Genomic DNA, 18,890 nt, shown 5'->3' with positions numbered 1-18,890 from the left:
GTAATATAGAGAAAGGTCTACTAGAAAAGGGGCTTTCAAGTAAATTAAGAAATAAGGTAATATAGAGAAATGTCAACATAGGAGAGAAAGTCTTGAAAAAGATTATATTCGGACGTGAGCCTTGACCAAGAGGGAAACTCCATTTTGTGCTCGATCTCTTCTGTCATGCATCATGGCTGGGTGCGTTGTCCCATTGCGAATGAACCTCTATACTTCCAATCGGGTCATGCACTTCTTCAAGATGTGGAACCTGGGAGCTTTCCTCTTATAAATAAATAAGGCTAAATCTTTCATAGAGGGTAAGGATGGTGTCGAGGTCTTAATAGAAAGGGGTTGATAGTCCCGCCTGCTAGGCTTTTCCGAACTTCCCTCTGCTTTCAGTAAAAATACCAAAAGCCTATTCTGTAGGCACTCTTTCTCTTATAGCGCTCTTTCCTTCCCTTCGAGCTAGCTGGAAATAATCCATTTCTTTTGTCTGTAAGAGAAAATGCGCTTATTCCATGAAAGAGGAGCGCAACGGAGTCATGAACAAACAAGAATAGCCACTCCCTTATCTAAACTATTGGCTTTCCTCCCCTAGTGGGAAGTAACAAGAGCCTTTATCTAATCTACTATTGAACCATCTCACCTGAAAGTAAGTCGCTACCTTAAGGCATGCCTTGACTCCACTCAATGGGACTTGCTTTCCCAAAGAGAAGACAAAGACGATGACACTGGGGATGGTTCTTACTTAAATAAATTCGCATGAGCCGCCTTCAGCTGGTAACTCAAAACTCGATGATTTTTGGCCACTAACTTACTTCTTTCACTCAAATGCCACCGATGCCTAAGACATTGAGTTGGACTACATTCCTTCTGGTAATGCCTTTCCCTGTGGTCACCTTTCCCTTCTACAGTTCGAAACTTTAATACAACCTTTTCTAATCCTGTTGGAGGGGGAGACCCCATATTATACCAACATCTCTTTCGGTTCTTCGGTCATCCAAAGGTGTATATTTCCATTCTTCCTGGATCCGGTATCATAAGTCATATCGTTTCTAACTTTTCGGGAAAACCGGTCTTCGGGTATCTAGGCATGGTTTATGCCATGATTAGTATAAGTGTTCCTGGATCTCTTGTTTGGGCTCATCATATGTTTACTATAGGCTTAGACGTTGATACCCGTGCCTACTTCACTGCAGCTACCATGATCATAGATGTCCCCACTGGAATCAAAATCTTTAGTTGGATCGCTACCATGTCGGGGGGGGGGGGGGTTCGATACTATACAAAACACCCATGTTATTTGTTGTAGGGTCCGTATTTTTGTTCACCATAGGGGGACTCATTGGAATCGTTCCGGCGAATTCTGGGCTAGACATTGCTCTACATGATACTTATTATGTGGTTGCACATTTCCATTATGTATTTCTATGGGAGCCGTTTTTGCTTTATTTGTAGGACTTCACTATTGGGTAGGTAAAATATTTGGTCAAACATATCTTGAAACTTTAGGTCAAATCCAATTTTGGATCACTTTTTGCGGGGTTAATCCAACCTTCTTTCCCATGCATTTCTTAAAACTTGCGGGTATGCCACTCCGCATTCCAGATTATCCAGATGCTGACGTTGGATGGAATGCCCTTAGTAGTTTTGGCTCTTATATATATATGTAGTTGGGATTTGTCGTTTCTTCGTGGTCGTAACAATCACTTCAAGTAGTGGAAACAACAAAAGATGTACTCCAAGTCCTTGGTTTGTTGAACAGAATCCAACCACAAAGGAATGGATGGTATATAGTCCTCCAGCTTTTCATACTTTTAGAGAACTTCCAGCTATCAAGGAGACGAAAAGCTTTGTGAAGTAAAAGAAAAAAAGGCCACTGATTGCTACTAAGAATCTAACAGAACTTTTCAAAATTGAAAACGGATCAGTCGAGCTGGTCTACGAATCTATTCTAACTATCAACGAATTCTTCAAATTTTAGGCGGGATGGGGATTGTAATTATTTCGACTTCTTGAGGTATAATGACAGATTGGGTAGCTAGATTCGAAGGAATCAGCGGATCAATTTTTTGTTATATATGGTAATCCTTCTGCGAATTAGATACTAAATTGACTATTTGTGAAAAAAAGAGAAAGGGCGGGTTGTATAATCCAAGGTTCTAAATGGTGTGAGGCGTGATGTGGCGGAAAGGCCAAGCCTCAAGCTTAACGAGCCATGACGTTTTTCAAGGCGTGATGTAAGGCGGCGATTTTGTATTAATTTATAATTATATTACCACATAAATATAAATTTATATTGAATATAACTACGTTTTAGAAGTCTTATACCAATAACTCATAACAAAAAGTTAACAAAAAAACACAATACTTGTATCCCCGATTAGAAAAGACATAACAAAGAGCAAAAAAACGTGTCTTAAACGAAAAAACATGCGCCATAACACGACATAATGCGCCATGGCACGCCATATCATGCGTTACCTAACAACAATGTTATGAGGCTTTTCGTAATGGGGAAGCCACGCCTCACGCAATGGAACGCCTTGGCATGCCTTTTAGAACACTGGTATAATGTCACTCCTCCCCCATTAGTTGAGACTTCAAGGAGGTTTTCCCCGGAATGAAAGAAAAAAAAAAGAAACCGGTTCACTTAAGAATGGACGTCCTGGTTCACGCAAGAGTGTACGTAGAATACCTAAAGGGCTTATTCATGTTTAAGAAAGCTTCAACAATACCATTGTGACTGTTACATACGTAAAGGGTCGGGTGTTTTATTGGGCCTCCGTCGGTACTTGTGGAAGAGGGGGTACAAGAAGAGGGACACCATTTGCTGCTCAAACTGTAGTGGGAAATGTTGTAAAGTAGTGGAGCAAGGTATGCAACGAGCAGAAATTATGAAAAAGGGTCCATGTCTCGGAATCCCATCTTCCAAGGTCAGGAGCCACAGAGCCAGAAGACCGTTCGACGATCCTACTTCTGATTTCATCCCCTTATATTCCCTCCCTGTTGAATATACCAACTATTCTATATCCAATTATGGGATGGATCATGAAATATTTTTTCGTGAAATGTCGATAAGGAATAGCCAGTTATAGAAGCGGGTGGCAGGGAATGAAAGCACTACTGTGCTATCAAAGTAGAGATTTTAGTTAGATATAGGGACAAGCCATCTATTCCTTCTTGACTTTCTTCAAGATATGAAATGAGCAGCCGTTTTTCGTGCATCATATCACTATTCGAAAAGTCAATCCTGCTTACCGACTCAATATATCTCTCAATAGATTCGCTTGCCACAATGACCGGACAAGATAGGAGATCACCCAACCTTCTAATTTATCTTTTTGAAGAAACTATAATGGATGGGAAGCTTCCCTACCCACTGTGGATTTTGTTTACCGAAAGGAAATCGAATTGATAAAAAAAGAGAAATAGGGCCAACTCTTCTAGTTGTGCCTCTAACCTTACTACGCTACCCTGATAAAATGCCGAATTCAGCGGGACTGCGGCCACGAAATGCCGATCAAGTCCGTTAAAGTAAGCCTAATCAAAGTGATCAAACAAGAAGATCTGACTGAGTTGATGATGGACCGGATCTCGAAAGGCGAAAGGCTTTCATAAAGACGTATGAGAAACAGAGTGTCGAGAGAGGCCTATTGCACGATCCACCCAACGGCTAATAAATGATGTATAAGATAAGAGAGTGGGAGGCCGACCCTCGCCCATCTGGAGGTGCACACCCATTTATGAACATATTTAAAGGGCTAAAGAGAGAGGTCCATGGAGAACTACCAAATCCAATGACTTTGATTTGTCACACCCTTCTATCATCGATCACTGCTGGGTCAGTTGGTGAGTCACCCAAAAAAAGCATCGAGAAAGGTCAAGCATATATGTTTTATGAAATGATCAGCGGTTTCATTTATGCTATGACCTGCATCATGTTCGTCTGTGTTTATTGAGCTTTCAGCGCCATGCGCTTTGCTTCTCTTTATAAAAGAGAGAGATCCTTGTCTTGAGAGCGAAAAGAAAGGGAAAACGATATAAAGGATAGTCCCTCGCGTGTTTGTGAGAAGTACTAGAAAATGGTGAGATCATTAGATCAATAGTGAAAGAAGGAACAACGACGATCCTATCCTAAAGGAGAAGAATGAGTAGGAGGAGTCAGTTTTCTTCGAAGATCGAGTAATCAATCTCCCAATTATGCCATTCGGAAAAAGTCTTTGACAGAGGTAAAGCATGTTATGAGTAAGTGGAGAGGAAAGATCTCCAAAGATTCTTATCTCATTCCATTCCAGTGGTTCAACCAGTAACCAATGGAGAAAACTAAAAAATCCATGGTTTTCCGGTAGAACCCTATTCCGCCCAAGTTGTTTCAGAACCAGAAAAAAGAAGCGGTTTTTCGCACAACTTGTGCATAGTGCAGGTCCCACTTGTATATCATATTTGGCCAAAGAAGCATCATACAAGTTGGATTTCTTACCTTCTTGGGATTCCATGGACTAAGATCTACTTTTATTATATGGGTAATACTGATCTACTTTAGTAGATCATATGGATGTAGAAAAAGCTTCTCATTTTGATGAATTGGAAACATCTCTTTTCCATTTCTATTTACCCAGTACGTATCTTTGTTTCATGTGTTCCCTGGAGGAATTAGATCTCTTCAATCTTGGGATACCACCTAAATAACTATAACTGCGGCCAAAGAGTCAAATAGGTTAGAGGCGCAACTAGAAGAGTTCGCCCTATTTTTCTTTTTTGATCAATTCGATGGTAGTCTCCGAAGTCCTTCTTGATCGATGGTCCCCATTAGAATTAGTGCTAATTAGCAGCCACTTTTTTTGGAAGGCGAGATATTTATGTGTGATCGCGGATTCCAAAGTAGCAGTAGTTCTAGCTTTACATTAGGAGTAGGGGGTTCTATCTAAAGGAGGTACGGACCCCTCACATAGTACGATACGATGCAAACGAAAAACTTAATAGGCTACCATGACTCACTTCGCTTTTGTTGTGGAGCTCACTGCTTTTTGGAGTAGTGCTTGCAGCTTGTTGCTTTCTGTTCAAGAGGAGCTCGTTGTCTACTCCATGAGTCGCCATAGCTTCGCCTACGCCACTTGTATATAGACAAAAATAGCGCCCAAGATTTCCCCTTCGCGTAGTTCATTGAACCTTCCAACTCCACTCTGTGGCCTATGCTAAAGAAGCGTGTCGTAATTAATTCCTTCAAACTCATTTCACCTATTCTACCTATCGATATCTCCTCACCTTGCACCTTTTCTTTCTTTTCCTCATCCCATGATCCTTTCCCATGTCGTGGAAGGGAACTCCATCGTCGCTCCTTCATTCTTCATAACGAATATAACCAAGATGCCAACCAATAAAGTAAGCACCTTCATTTACTGAGACCGTGGAAGCTCCGTTAGCACCTTAAGGCTGTCTGTATCCTGAGAATCCTCGGGAATATTCAGAGACTTGGCTACTGATTTTAGGCCCACATTCGGAGACAGACCAAGCACCTCTCTTACCCACTCACTATCTAATAAACCAGACATGCTTATTATCTGAATGAGATTAGAAAGAGAGGAGGTAGCCTAAATCTTCCAATAGGCACATATGAAAGGTTCTAAAAGAATTGAAAAAGCTTTGACAAATAAACAACCCGGCCTGAGGAACTACCAATAATAGAAGAACTAGCAACAGCGCGAGAAACCATTTCTAACCTCAGCTTCGCCCCTTCCTCGGGATTCTTTCTTTGATGATATGCCCTAAGCCCCTTTCAGAAGATCGAAGTCGTTAGTGCTTTGCATAAGGGCTAAGAACGCCATAAAGACTATTGGTACCTATCACACACTAGACTTATTCTATGGGCTTGAACTCCTTTCCCTGATTTAAAGGGATTTTCTGAAGGTCTTCCTCAAGGGCCACTTGGTTCTCAAAAAGGCAGTTACCCCCGGCTAGAGTAGAAGTAGGAAAACCGATGTTTCTGGGGGGGGGGGGGGGGAACTACGGGAAATGAAGACAGGTGGTTTGGCGAGATTATAACTTCTGGCTCATTGCAATTCCATTTCTTAAAGTGAAAGTCCAGTTTTCTCTTTTTATGAAAGTGAAAGTCAGGTTATCCCCTTCTTTCAATTCCACAGATGCTCTCAAATTGCTGTTCAAGATTATATTACCCTAAGGCTTCTCGTAGTTAGGAAATCTTGGCAGAGCGTAGCATGTATCCAGCCATCCGAACTACTTACTGAAGGGAGAGCACCAACGAATTACTCACTTCGTTCACAATGCAGGAGAGAGACAGAGAGGGGTCAGTAATAACTCACAGCTGGGGTAAAAGGGCCTACTTCCTTACTCACTCAAGTCATTGCTTTGATCGAACCATAGGCCGAAAAGAAAAGATTTTTTAGATACTTGTTATAGGCCTGACCATGAGAGCAAAAGAGCTTTATTTAGAATTAGAGTAAGGGCATGCCATTTGAAATGCCTTTTCTTGCTTTTGACATGACCCCCTTCCGAAAGGAGAAAAAAGATTACGCCAATGCCAATTGCCAATGATATTGAGTTTCTAGCAATTACGACTATAAAGGGCAGGAGATGAATTAAAGAATTATACTGCAACTGCTGAAGAGAGATCAGAGCTAGTACTAGAGGAAGCGATAGCGGAAAAAAGAGCTCAGAGAGCAGTGTAGCTAAGCAGGAAGATCTGTGATCTATTTGAAAGAGCATATCGCAAAGACCAGTATATTGCACATACTGATTGATTGATTATATAGATTGAATCTCAATTAAAGAGTTATGATATATCTATAGTACCCCCGCCGATGAGACTTTCCAGTTCGAGGCTAGAAGCTACCAACACTTTAATACAAACAAAAACATAAATCGGAATTCGTGGAGCCCGAGGCCTTACAGAAAAAGATCGATGAACGATTAAGCGAGACTTTTCCTTAGAGACCAATGAAATGAGACCAAGAGGCTTTATTACACAAAAGTTCTTTGAAGACCTTTTGCTTCTGCTTCCCTGCTTACTATTGCTATCACATCAACTGATTTGACCTGCTCACTTAGAGTGAAGATCAATAATGGGCGGAAAAGAGTTCACACAAGACCATAGAGCAAGAGAGAGAGAGAGAGAGAGAGAGAGAGAGAGAGAGAGAGAGCCGTCGCTTATATGTTTAATCGTGCCCTCCTATCACACCTATCTCCCTTTTTCTTCAGTCACATCCAGTCTCAGTTCTGCTTCCAACTACCGAGCTTGGACGTATAGCAAGATTGAACAAGAGATATGGCATACGGGAATAGTATATGAAATCACAAAGGATGGAAAGAGACTAGAGAGGAGCCTGGGAAATACTTAATAAAGCACCTTAGCAATTACTAGTAATGCCCATATCGACCTCAATCTTGTTTTTTGCTAGCTTTAGTCTAGAACTAGACTATCTCATTAAACGTCGAATATCCCTATGATGCTAGCCAGTGAAAAAGGAAGGACTGTACTTCTTTGCTGGCTTGACTCCAAAACTAGTAGAGGAAGGAAGCGATGATCGATCTATCCCATTAAGCATAATCCCGCTATCCAATGAAAGGACTACTCTTCTTGGGCTGTGAGCAACGACACCAGATCAGAGCTTAGTGAGAGACGATAAATGTGATTAAACTGCTTTATAACTGCTCAATTTATAAGTATTTCCTAAGTCCTAGACTTTAATGAAGCAGCCTAGATGAAATTCATATTTTCTTTTGCTTTTCTTCTATTGTTCTCTTTTCTTAGTTAGGCCTAAGAAAGTACAAGATATAGCTTGACTAATATACTAAGATGATTGCTAGAGGCTAGAGATGAGAGTGTAGGATCTAGATTTGTAACAAATATTCGACTTTGCTTATGAAAATACTTATGTACGAAAACCAAAGAATATCGTCGATGGGATACAAAAAAAGAGGATCCTACTTCGCTCATGCACCCTCTTTTCACCCTCTTACCGCTGGTAAAGCTAGCAGTCTAATAAAATATATGCATGTTAAGACAACACACTAGTACATTTTCATTGACCACTAAGACCAATCCCTAATCCCGGTCTTTCAACTAATAAAGATGGCATAGTAGAAAACTTCAGAATGACTATCATCGCACTTGAAGACCACCCCAGAGAGTTCTCCGGCTTCTTGTGATGAGCGCAGCGCAGCAAACGGTGTTTGCGCCAGAGGAGGGTGGTGAGAACCATTGAGCCATTGGCTTGCTGAGCTTTTCTGATTTGGGTTTCACACCCACATCACTGAGAGGAGGGATTTTATCGTTATAGAAAATAAAGGTCAATGAAAGGATTCAGTAATGATGTCGTGCATCACCATTGAGTGTTGTGCTGAAGAGAAAAAAAACCGAAAAAAGTTCCCCACATTCGGGAGAGAAAAGAGAAAACTGCAGTCAATGATCACTTATGTGACTTCGTCGTATAAGCATATCTTTACTGAAATTCATTAGGGATGATTTTGCCCATTCCATGAATGAGAGTGAGTCTATACCATCTTCCTTCCCTGGATATGTTGTGTCCTCTACATTCGCCTTGTCCTCTGCCTCTACTGTGCAAAGATTTTGATCCCCTATTTAGTGAGTCGTGAAAGCACCTAACTTATGTTTAGACGTATTGGTTTCAGTGAAAAGCCAAATAGAGACTTTTCTGTGTGCCTACTTTAGTAAGAGTAAAGAAAAACCTTGAAAAGCACACTTGCTTTAACAATGAAAAGAGGTTCCTTCATCGGTTCAGCTTTTCATGATTGTTGTGTTTGATTGGGAACGGGAATTCATGTCCTTACTTAGAGGTCAAGTTTCCACCTGTCTATTGAAGGGGGATTTCCCAGCCTATCTCGGTATATGTTACCGAAAGAAGGAAGAAGAATCTAATGATTTAACTAATTCTGTGAGAAAGAAAAACCAGTTTGTTAGAGCTGGGGCAGAGAATTAATCAACATAATGGGTCCCTATTGTTCACAACTGAAGGCATTGAACGGATCAAGATCTCGTAAATTCATTGTCTTTCTTGATTCGAATCAGAAATAACTTCTTTCTCTATTGAATCCATTCCTGATCTGTCTTCTTATTAGCGCCCCTCTTCTGCATTAGGAATTGCCTAAAAAGGTTCGATTGAATCCCATTCTTTCATGGTCCGTATCTCTGCCCGATACTGGCCGATATGTAGGTCTATTATGTGCTTTCTTAGGTGGTATCCTTAGTAGCTTTGACAACATTCGTCTCTGTGTGATCCCTCATCTCATGCTGCTACTACGTCTTAACTTCAAGTGGGAGTGATGGATGAGTGAAGATCGTGAGCTCTTTCTTCCTTGTGAACTGACTTCAACTGAAATCGAGCGAACCGACTTCTCCTTTTGAGCATAGCATGCTTTTGGGGAGTAAGTCACTTAATATAGTATATTATATGAGATCGATTCTTACACAACATTCCATTGATTTTGAAAGAGAAGGTTTCCTCTCACCTAAAGAACGGATCAGAGAACGATGACCTACGCATTGCAGCCACAACATTACTGGGCAAACTAGTATAGATTCTGGAAACTCCAGATCCCCCTAGTTAAAGATTATAGCTCACAATCAGAACCATCTAAAATAGCGTCTATGATGGATCCATTACGAATGTCTCAACCCGGAATACCATCACCCAGGTTTCACTGATCGAGCAACGCAGTTATTTCGCGGACCTTTCTATTCCTAGTTAAAGTGTAGGCCTTTTGGACTTAAGCTGGGATTTGGCATTCCGAAGGCCCCAGGTGTTACTATCATTTCTAAGCATCGTCTATACTTAACAGTTTCCTTTAGTGTATTTTTCAGAGATATCTTGATTATTCAAAAAAACAAAAAAAGGGACAAAAGAGAAGAAAAAATGTAGTTTACTTACTTAGTGCTTATACGCTAAGGGAAGAAAGATCGAAAAGTCGAAACTTTCGAAAGTCCACTCACTCTTCTCAAAATATATTAAGAGAAGAATGATCTATGCTACGAAAAGGAGTAAGTGGAGAGAGCATAAAGAGCTTACTTATAAGGTACGAGCTTAGAGCCTTGCGTCCCCTTGAGCACCCTTGGAAGGATTTGAAAGGATCTTATCGTAGATAGAGACTGAAACCTGTGCGCGGGTAGGGGCGAATGTAGCCAATTTGATCAAGGCAGTGGATTGTGAATCCACCACGCGCGGGTTCACTCCCCGTCATTCGCCCATCATAAAATGGACCATTTGTTACGGACACAAAAGACAAGCCTAGAAAGCTTTTTTTCTACAAGTCATCTCGAGGCTTCAAACGCATCCAAGCAATTGGTACTCGATTAAAGCAAAGAAATAGATTTGCGTTGCCTACTTGCTGAAAGCACAAATGGAATGGCCGATCATGAATTGTACGAAGTTTTTAAAACCTTCACTTTTGACTTCATGATGAATTAAATGAACCCCCGGATGAGGAGAAAATCCCCCATCACTTTTACTAAACCATGGGGAGCCCCTAGTAGTTTACCGGACAAATTGAGTTGTCGTGACGAGACCTTTCTTAGTGGAATATCGGAATTATCTTCATGACGAGACTGATCGGATCAGACATCCGAGAGACCTCCATAATTGAGTAAGTAAAAGGACAACAAGCAAATAGTTATGCTTTCATTTCTTTGTTGAGATTGAAATCAAGTTCTTTAAAAAAAGGGGTGGGTATAATGAACGTAGGGCAAGCCAAGAAAAGGACTTCCTTACTTTTAGTCTTAATTACAAGTAGTTTGAAGCGAACCCAGACGTCTTTGCTTAGTCATATAACGTTCATTTCACTTTTTTGATTCGGAACTCTTAGTTGAGCTAATGGCGAGATGTTTTTTTTGTTCGATGTTCAATAGGAAGAAGAGAAGAGGAACCCCCGCCCAATGGTGCTTTTACGAAAGTACGATCACCGGTGGCTAATACATTCTTGACAATAGAAAACCTAAAATCCACTCTCAATCGCAATTTTTAGTTGGCGGGAAGGGTTGCCCAATTTCTTAGCCGATACCGGGACGTCTTTTCTTGGTCAAATAACGATATGACAGGCTTAGATCCAATCCTAGTAGAGCATAACTTTAATATAGGTCTAAAAATAAAGTCTCCAAGCTCCATCCCAACTTGGAGTTTTCAAAGAAAAAAGGAAAAAGCGTCCCGGTGAATTAGGACCTTGGATTATTCTGATTGGATCTCTAACCGTCCCTGTACTGAAAAAGGATGGGAAAGACTTTTCTTTTAGAAAGCTAAACTAAATCAGGTCTGTCTTAAGGATGATTTCTGACTCCCAAATTGAGAAACGTCCTTAGTGCCTCAATATGTGGATATGCTCAAACCTTGGTTAAAGTCTCCCAATGATATACTAGGTATTATCCCCTCGGGAGACTTTAACCAAGAAATGGGTAAAAAAATCGAAAGATCAGAACATGGGAATAGCTCTGGTACCAATACGGACTGCCCATTTCAATTGTTGTGCTTTCTTAAATTGCATACCTATACAAGGGTTCAAGTTTCGATCGATATTTGCAGAGGTGATCATCCCCCTCGAAAACAAAGATTTGAAGTGGTCTATAATTTATTGAGTACTCAGTATAACTCACACATTCGTGTACAAACCAGTATAGACGAAGTAACACGAATATCCCCGGTAGTCAGTCCATTTCCATCATTCAGCCGATGGGAGCAGGAAGTTTAGGATATGTTTGGTGTTTCTTCCTTCAATAATCCAGATCTATGCTGTATATCAATAGATTATGGTTTCGAGGGTCATCCAATACGAAAAGACCTTCCTTTGAGTGCATATGTGTGGTTTCTGAACATATTGAGATGACCCAAGAATTTCGCTATTTCGATTTTGCTAGTCCTTGGGAACAATGTAGCGACGGATAATATTGTATCAGAATAGGTCCAGGGACAAATCAATAGGAAATGTAATTTGCTTCATAAGAAGAAGAATTCACTTCTATGAAATACTCTCACGGGAATTGTCTTGATCGTCGGGTATCATTTTCAAATAAATAGGAATAAGTGTTATTGCCTACAATTCTTCCGAGTATGGAATGAGTAAAGAATCAAGCTACAAGTCTCGATCCATACGAAAGGAAATGATTTTTTTCTTTCTTTCGGTTTCATTGATAGCACTACATTCTAACTCTATAGGGGCGATACACTGCTACTCTAGGCTCGCTTCTTCCCGCCCCTAATTGAAAACAAAACTAACGAGCAATCAAACAAACTAAAGCGCTAATATTATATTACTTAGTAAATCAACCTTTCACCCTAGGCGCTCACTTTTTTTTCTTGGTGGAAGCCGATGGTGGGGATTGCTTAACCGGATACACTGAATTGGGATCTCTATCACATGCAAATCTTTCTATCGGGAAATCCTTGCTTATTACATTCATTCAAAGGGTTGATTATTTAGAACCATGTTCATAAAATAAGTAAGAAAGTGTTGGTGGGATCGGTGGGATGATGATGAGTATCTAAATCAATAAAGACAAAAAAGAAGAAATTGCAAGAGAAAATGAATATCGATGGAGGTGCATGACCGATGTGGAAAACATGGCAGGGATTCTCTACAATGACACTGTAGACCAATTGAAAGGGATGTAGCGCAGCTTGGTAGTGCCTTTTTTTTAGGTAAAAAATATCACGGTTCTAATCTTGTCATCCCTACCCATTCTTCTCCTCTGGGCAGTCACGAGGGATCCATTGAGATCGATTCGGACATACATAATTTTCATTTTCTGAGACTAAATGCATGTTTAGTATTGGGGGTACAAAAAGAAACCTTTTCTTTTTAGTTATATCTACTGTGATAAGAAAGCGTTCTTACTTCAATTCGGTAGAACGTAGGTCTTCAAAACCTGATGTCGTAGGTTCAAATCCCACAGAGCGTAATTCTATTCTTGTTAGGTCTAATTGGAGTTAAAGAACTTCGCTCATTTGAACAGCAACCCTAATTGAACCTCCTGCGGATCAAAAAAAGGAGGAAGTCAATAAAAAAGAGATGTGAATGAATCAATGGTCCAACTGATCGCCGCGTCTGTCTTGTAAATATGTAGTTACGAATAATCCAGCCAAAAAGTAATAGAAATTAGACCTAAGACGATTCAAAATATAAAAACTCCAATCATTTCTATTTATTTGAAAGGGAAAAAATCCAGGGTTCCAAACCATAATAAACATCTGAATCACCCATGAATCTCAATGACCAAGAATTGGCAATTGACACGGGAAGGAACTCTAGAATCCCTGGAATCTCACATAAATATTTCTTTTTTTCAATTGTTCATTCAATGAATTTAGAATAAGTCTTCCTCAGACCAATAAAGAGAGTTGGGGTTATAGTTGAAGCCACCAAAATATAAATAAGTAGTTCTATTATAATAGGCATGAATGAGCTAAATGAGATACGTTTTTATATAGTTATAATAACTACAACTCTTTTAAAAAACTTACCTAAGTTTACAGATACGAGGATAATAAAAAATACCAATTGACGGTATTAATATAAGGCGCTAACAAAGATAGAGTGATATAAGTATAAAAAATCATGTGTTACATCTACTCATCCCACGATTACGAATCAATAGACCCCATTACCGAGATATGGCAACTCTTTTTTTTAAATCATAGTAATAATAATTGTGTCGTCTAATTTCATTCACAATGAAATGGTGTAAGCGGTTAAGGTTCTACATCGGCAGAGAGCTTACCCGAGAATCCTTGGGAATAACGTCCACCATGAATCCAAGGGGGTCAGGGGGTGCTTTACGCTAAGGAGAGGTTATCGTCTTGTGGTTGTGGAGTTGTCTGGGATGAACACTGTAACATCCCAAATTTCAAGAACAAAAATTTCATTTTTGATATAACAATTTTAGAAAACATTTATAAGAAAACATAATTGAGTCATATCATTTCATAAAACCATAATCTTACGTCTCAAAATCATATCATAGAAATAGTAACAATATCAGAGTACAATCCCAAGAAATCTCATAGTGCGGAAATCCTGCGTGTGTGTGATGTGCCACCACCGCACCGACTCCTTCCCCTTCGCTGAAGAGGTACCTGAAACAAAACTGAAAACTGTAAGCACGAAGCTTAGTGAGTTCCCGCATCATACCACATACCATACAATCACATGACATACATACTGCCAGGCATATATGGGTGCCCGACCTACTCCTTCGGTCCTCTCGACCGGTGACCTTGCCTAGCATATCTGGGTGATGGCCTACCCCTTCGGTCCTCTGGACCGATAACCTTGCCTAGCATATCGGGGTGCCGGTCTACCCCTTCGGTCCTCTCGAGCGGTCTACCACATATTATCATATAATCATAATCTGTCTAGCATAGCTAGGTACTAAACTACCCCTTCGGCCCTATCGGCCGGTAACTTGGGTACTATCCCCCTACTGCTATGATCACATAATATCATATCATGCTAACACATAAACATATCAAGTAGGAATAAACACATACAACTATCACGAAGACAATTGTCTAACATACACTCCTACTGGTGGGCTGGCATTGTGGCCTTAGACCCACTGCTACTGGAAGGTAACTCACCTCGATGTCGCGTAGTGTCTGCACAATCCTTGGTACGGAATCCTCTCGTATCAACTCCTCAATCCCTACACAGCAACCCTCCTTGATTACTAATCTGTACCTACAACCCTCCTTTACAAGGGTCAACTCAAGTCCAGGTCAAAGTAAAAGCCAACATCCAGTTGACTTAACTCATCGTGTTGGCCCACCAACTCGTCGAGTCCCTATTCTTTCAAAATGATACAACCCTCCTCCCCCCGACTCTACTCGTCGAGTCTAGCAAGAACTCGAAAAGTTCTCCTTCAACCATAACATCGGGACCATCTTCAACCGACTCGTTGAGTTCATCCTTGAACTCGTCGAGTTCATCTTCATCATATGAATGTGTCCAGTCTATGACTCACCGAGTTCTATGAACAACTCGTCGAATCCGTCTTCATGGGTTGGGAGATTGCCTTGGACTCGCCGAGTTCATCCTTAAACTCGTCGAGTACGATGATCTTCAAGTCCATAATGAACCCAAACAGTTGGGTCCTGCTCTAGATTCAACTACCTCACACTGAAACATGAATATTGGGGGAACCAAGACCCGACTCGCTGAGTCCAAAGAATAACTCGTCGAGTCCCCTAAGGTACAACTCTATTCATATGATTTCCTAGCCAAACAGCTTCTCCCAAAGGTAGATCCAACCTCCTAGAGCATGCTTTCCATGTAAAATTGCAACCTTTACGTATGAATAATTCCCAAAAGCCAAAACTAAGCTACAAGGAAGAGTTTTTCCATGAAGGAGGGCTTCAAGCCTCAAAAGCTTGAGACTTTAATGCACTAAGGACCTTGGAGAGTCCAGATCTGAAGTTGCAAACTTTAGATCGTGCTCCATGCAAGCACTAGCCACAAATGTGCTAGAAAAGGCCATGAAGCTCAATATGAAGGGATCTATCAAATGAATGCTCAAGGTAACAACTTGTTACCTTCTATTAGCTGCCAAACTGAAGTAGATGCTGGATCTAAACTCTCCTCCTCGTTCTTTGCTTCCAATATTCCAAGATATTGTTGGATTAATGTCTAAGTCCATAACTATAATTGGTAAGACTTGACCTGACCCGACATGGTCCATTTGGGTTGCATGGCATCATGTATTTGGATAGACTAAAATGAGAGAAATAACACTTAAGGTTTATTAATATATTATAAGTTCTAATATATTAATAAGGTTATTTAATTAGTATTGATCAAGAATTAATTTGGAGTTAATTAAGTGATCAATAGGAGACTAATTAAATATATGGGTTGATTGTGTAAATCATTCATTCTTATATATGTGGGCTTGTGATCCAAGATTCCTTATGTTGGACTAAGTCCATGGGGTGACCCATGGATACTCCATGGAGGTTAAAATCCATGGAGCATAAGGAATGGGTAAAGTTATGAGTTACATGGTGTAACCCTAATAGCCACCATATAAAAGAATCCCATGGCTCAAGAAATCGTGCACTAATGTGTGAATATGAGGGCTAGATGATTTCAAGGAGTGTTCCATTTCTCTCAAGTCATTCCATGCGTATTTGGTGTTGTGTGAACCATTTGAGGTGTCACACTTGGGGCACTAGGCACTCAAGCTTCATGAAGACAATCTACATCAAAGAGGTATGTAATTCTAACTTGATATGTTCATATGAATCAATGTTATTATGCTAGTTAGGATGAATACCTTGGAAAGTTCATATTTGCATGTATAATAGAGAAAACATAGATCCAAGGTATTTAGGGTTGCATGTACACTTAGGAGTGTTAGAATGCTCAAAACCCATCAGTGGTATCAGAGCCAAGACTTGTTTTCTTGTTATACTTGCAAAATTAGCTGAAAAATCGAATTGTATTAGTTTAAAAGTTATGCTAATTACTTGAATTTTTTTTTTGATGTGAATTATCTTTGTTCATATGAGTTTATTAGATTAATAGAAAAGTTAATTGATTATGTGTTTTCAATCCATTTTAATCTAAGAGTTGATTCTAAAATGTGTTTTTGTAACTTGTCCTCAAGTTATATGAAAAGTCACATTTAAGTTTCATAAAACTCATAAAAAGTTGGCAATGGTTACAAAAATGAAGAGTCTTGTCCTCATTAAATGGTTTTATGACTCCATAACTTGTCCTCAAGTTATGGAGGTTCAAGAGTCACTTCATTAAATGATAAAATGTGTAACCTTAATTAGTTCCATAAGTTACAAAATAAAGAAAAGTTACATTCTTTTATTAGTCTAAAGTCTTCCATAACTTGTCCTCAAGTTATGGAACTTGAAGAGTTTTTTTTTTAATTAAATCTACATTAAACACATAAGTTATGGAATTAATTAGTTTTGAATATTTTCAAAACTTGCCCTCAAGTTTTGGAATTTGTAAAGTTTTCCCCATGAATACTTTAATTCCAAGTTAGCCCTTAGAATTTTAAAAGTTAAAATTCAACCCTTATACTTTATAGTATTATAAGTTAATAATAAATATATGTATAAGAGCAAGTCAGTCTTACCGTTAGTAGGCCTCATTCACGAAGCCGGTCTATAAGGGGGGGTATAAGGTTACTGCCTATAAAATGGCAGTTTAATGGGTGTCCACTCTCACCCACCGCTTCCTTGACTGGTAGAGGGTCGTTAGCCGAACGGGTAGGACAAGGACTAGAAATCTCCCTTCATTAAAAGTATTAATGAAGAGTTTTTCAATTAAAACTAATTTAAACACATAAGTTATGGAATTAATTAGTTTTGAATAGTTTCAAAACTTGCCCTCAAGTTTTGGAATTTGAAAAGTTTCACTTATGAATACTTTAATTCCAAGTTAGCCCTTAGAATTTTAAAAGTTAAAATTCAAACCCTTATACTATTAATATAATTTTAATTATATACATATGTATAAGATAAAGTCAATCTTACCGTTAGGGGGGTATAAGGTTACTGCCTATAAAATGGCAGTTTAATGGGTGTCCACTCTCACCCACCGCTTCCTTGACTGGTGGAGGGTCGTTAGCCGAACGGGTAGGACAAGGACTAGAAATCTCCCTTCATTAAAAGTATTAATGATAAATACTAAGTAACTAAACATTTATAAATCCCCAATCTTAGTTACTTAGGAAAATTTGAATTTGGTGCTAACCCATGAAATTACACTTTGCACTTTGTTTAAGTCGGTTAGTGGAGCGTGTGTGGTTAACCGGCACACTAACTCGTATTTAACAAGGTAGGCAAAGGGTAACTTAATGTTTATCATAGTATCGATGGAGCGTGTGTGGTTAACCGGCACATCGATTGAGGGGTAAACACTTAAGGGCACCAAGTATATTTGCATGGTTATTTACACCTTGTTTTGTGATCCTCGGCATCCCAGTCACAAAACCTGAAGGGCACACTCGAGATTGAAACATGCCATTGAACAGTTCAATGAATCTCAAAAGAATCTAGGAGTTTCAAAACCAATTAAAACCTAATAATACATTTCGTTTATCTTGGTGGAAATTGGTGAATCGTCATTCACCTACCTTCAAATATTTTATAGCTTGGATTACGGCATCCCTCTTCCAAGTTATAAAAGTATTGTGTTGGGTCCTAGCCTTAATATTTCATATTGGGTGTTATATTAAGGACTTTAAATCAACTATCTTGAATATCTCCCAAAAGATGATCTTCCCAAATCTCTTGAAACAAGTTTTCCTAAAAATGAAGATGATGTCCCATGGAAATCATACTTCTTTCACCTCCTCCAATTATTCTCCCTAACCCGTAAGTTCCTGAAAAGTTTAAGGTCACTCAAGCCCTATTGGCAAGCAAAGGTCTATATGTGATCACATCTTGGAGATGTAGTCAGATATTGACAAGCCGGGAGAGTTGGGTGTCAAAGTCTTGAGAAAGTTGGTGACTCAACAATTTTCTAAGTCACATAGTGAGTTCCTTTGGGACTCCTATGAAACAGACTATGACAAGACCCTTAATGATCTTATCTATTTGCTAAGATCAACTTCCTAAAACTTTATGGACATTGACAATGATGACATTGGATATCCAGTAAAGCTCTCTCTTCCCAATGGGAAGGGATCGGCCATAGTCAACTCGGTTGACCAAATGGTAAAGAGAGGCTAAGTCTGAGATAGTCCCATTATCAAGGGTCCATTGCCAAAGAAAGGGGCATTGGTTGCGAAGCTGCCAAATTTACCTAAGGATGTTAAAGTCAATAAGTTTGACTCTACTTCAGGTAAAGTCCACTATCTAACTCTGCTAAGTTTCTATTCTGAGATTCTTGATACATGATGTGACTGGGTCACATGGTGATGTTTTAAG

The 18,890-nt window shown here is 39.6% G+C and overlaps 1 pseudogene; it reads left to right on the top strand.

Moving 5' to 3' along the window:
- The first annotated feature begins 4,185 nt into the window (after positions 1-4,185).
- On the top strand, positions 4,186-4,674 carry LOC145119270 (putative mitochondrial protein ymf1; annotated as a pseudogene).
- Positions 4,675-18,890: the final 14,216 nt, after the last annotated feature.

The sequence above is a fragment of the Lactuca virosa genome, chromosome 6 (assembly GCF_052849685.1).
Source record: "Lactuca virosa cultivar CGN04683 chromosome 6, Lactuca_virosa_CGN04683_v6, whole genome shotgun sequence".
NCBI classification, from domain to species: domain Eukaryota; kingdom Viridiplantae; phylum Streptophyta; class Magnoliopsida; order Asterales; family Asteraceae; genus Lactuca; species Lactuca virosa.
The sequence above is the reverse complement of the archived record's forward strand: the minus strand, read 5'-3'. Positions and strand labels throughout refer to the sequence as shown.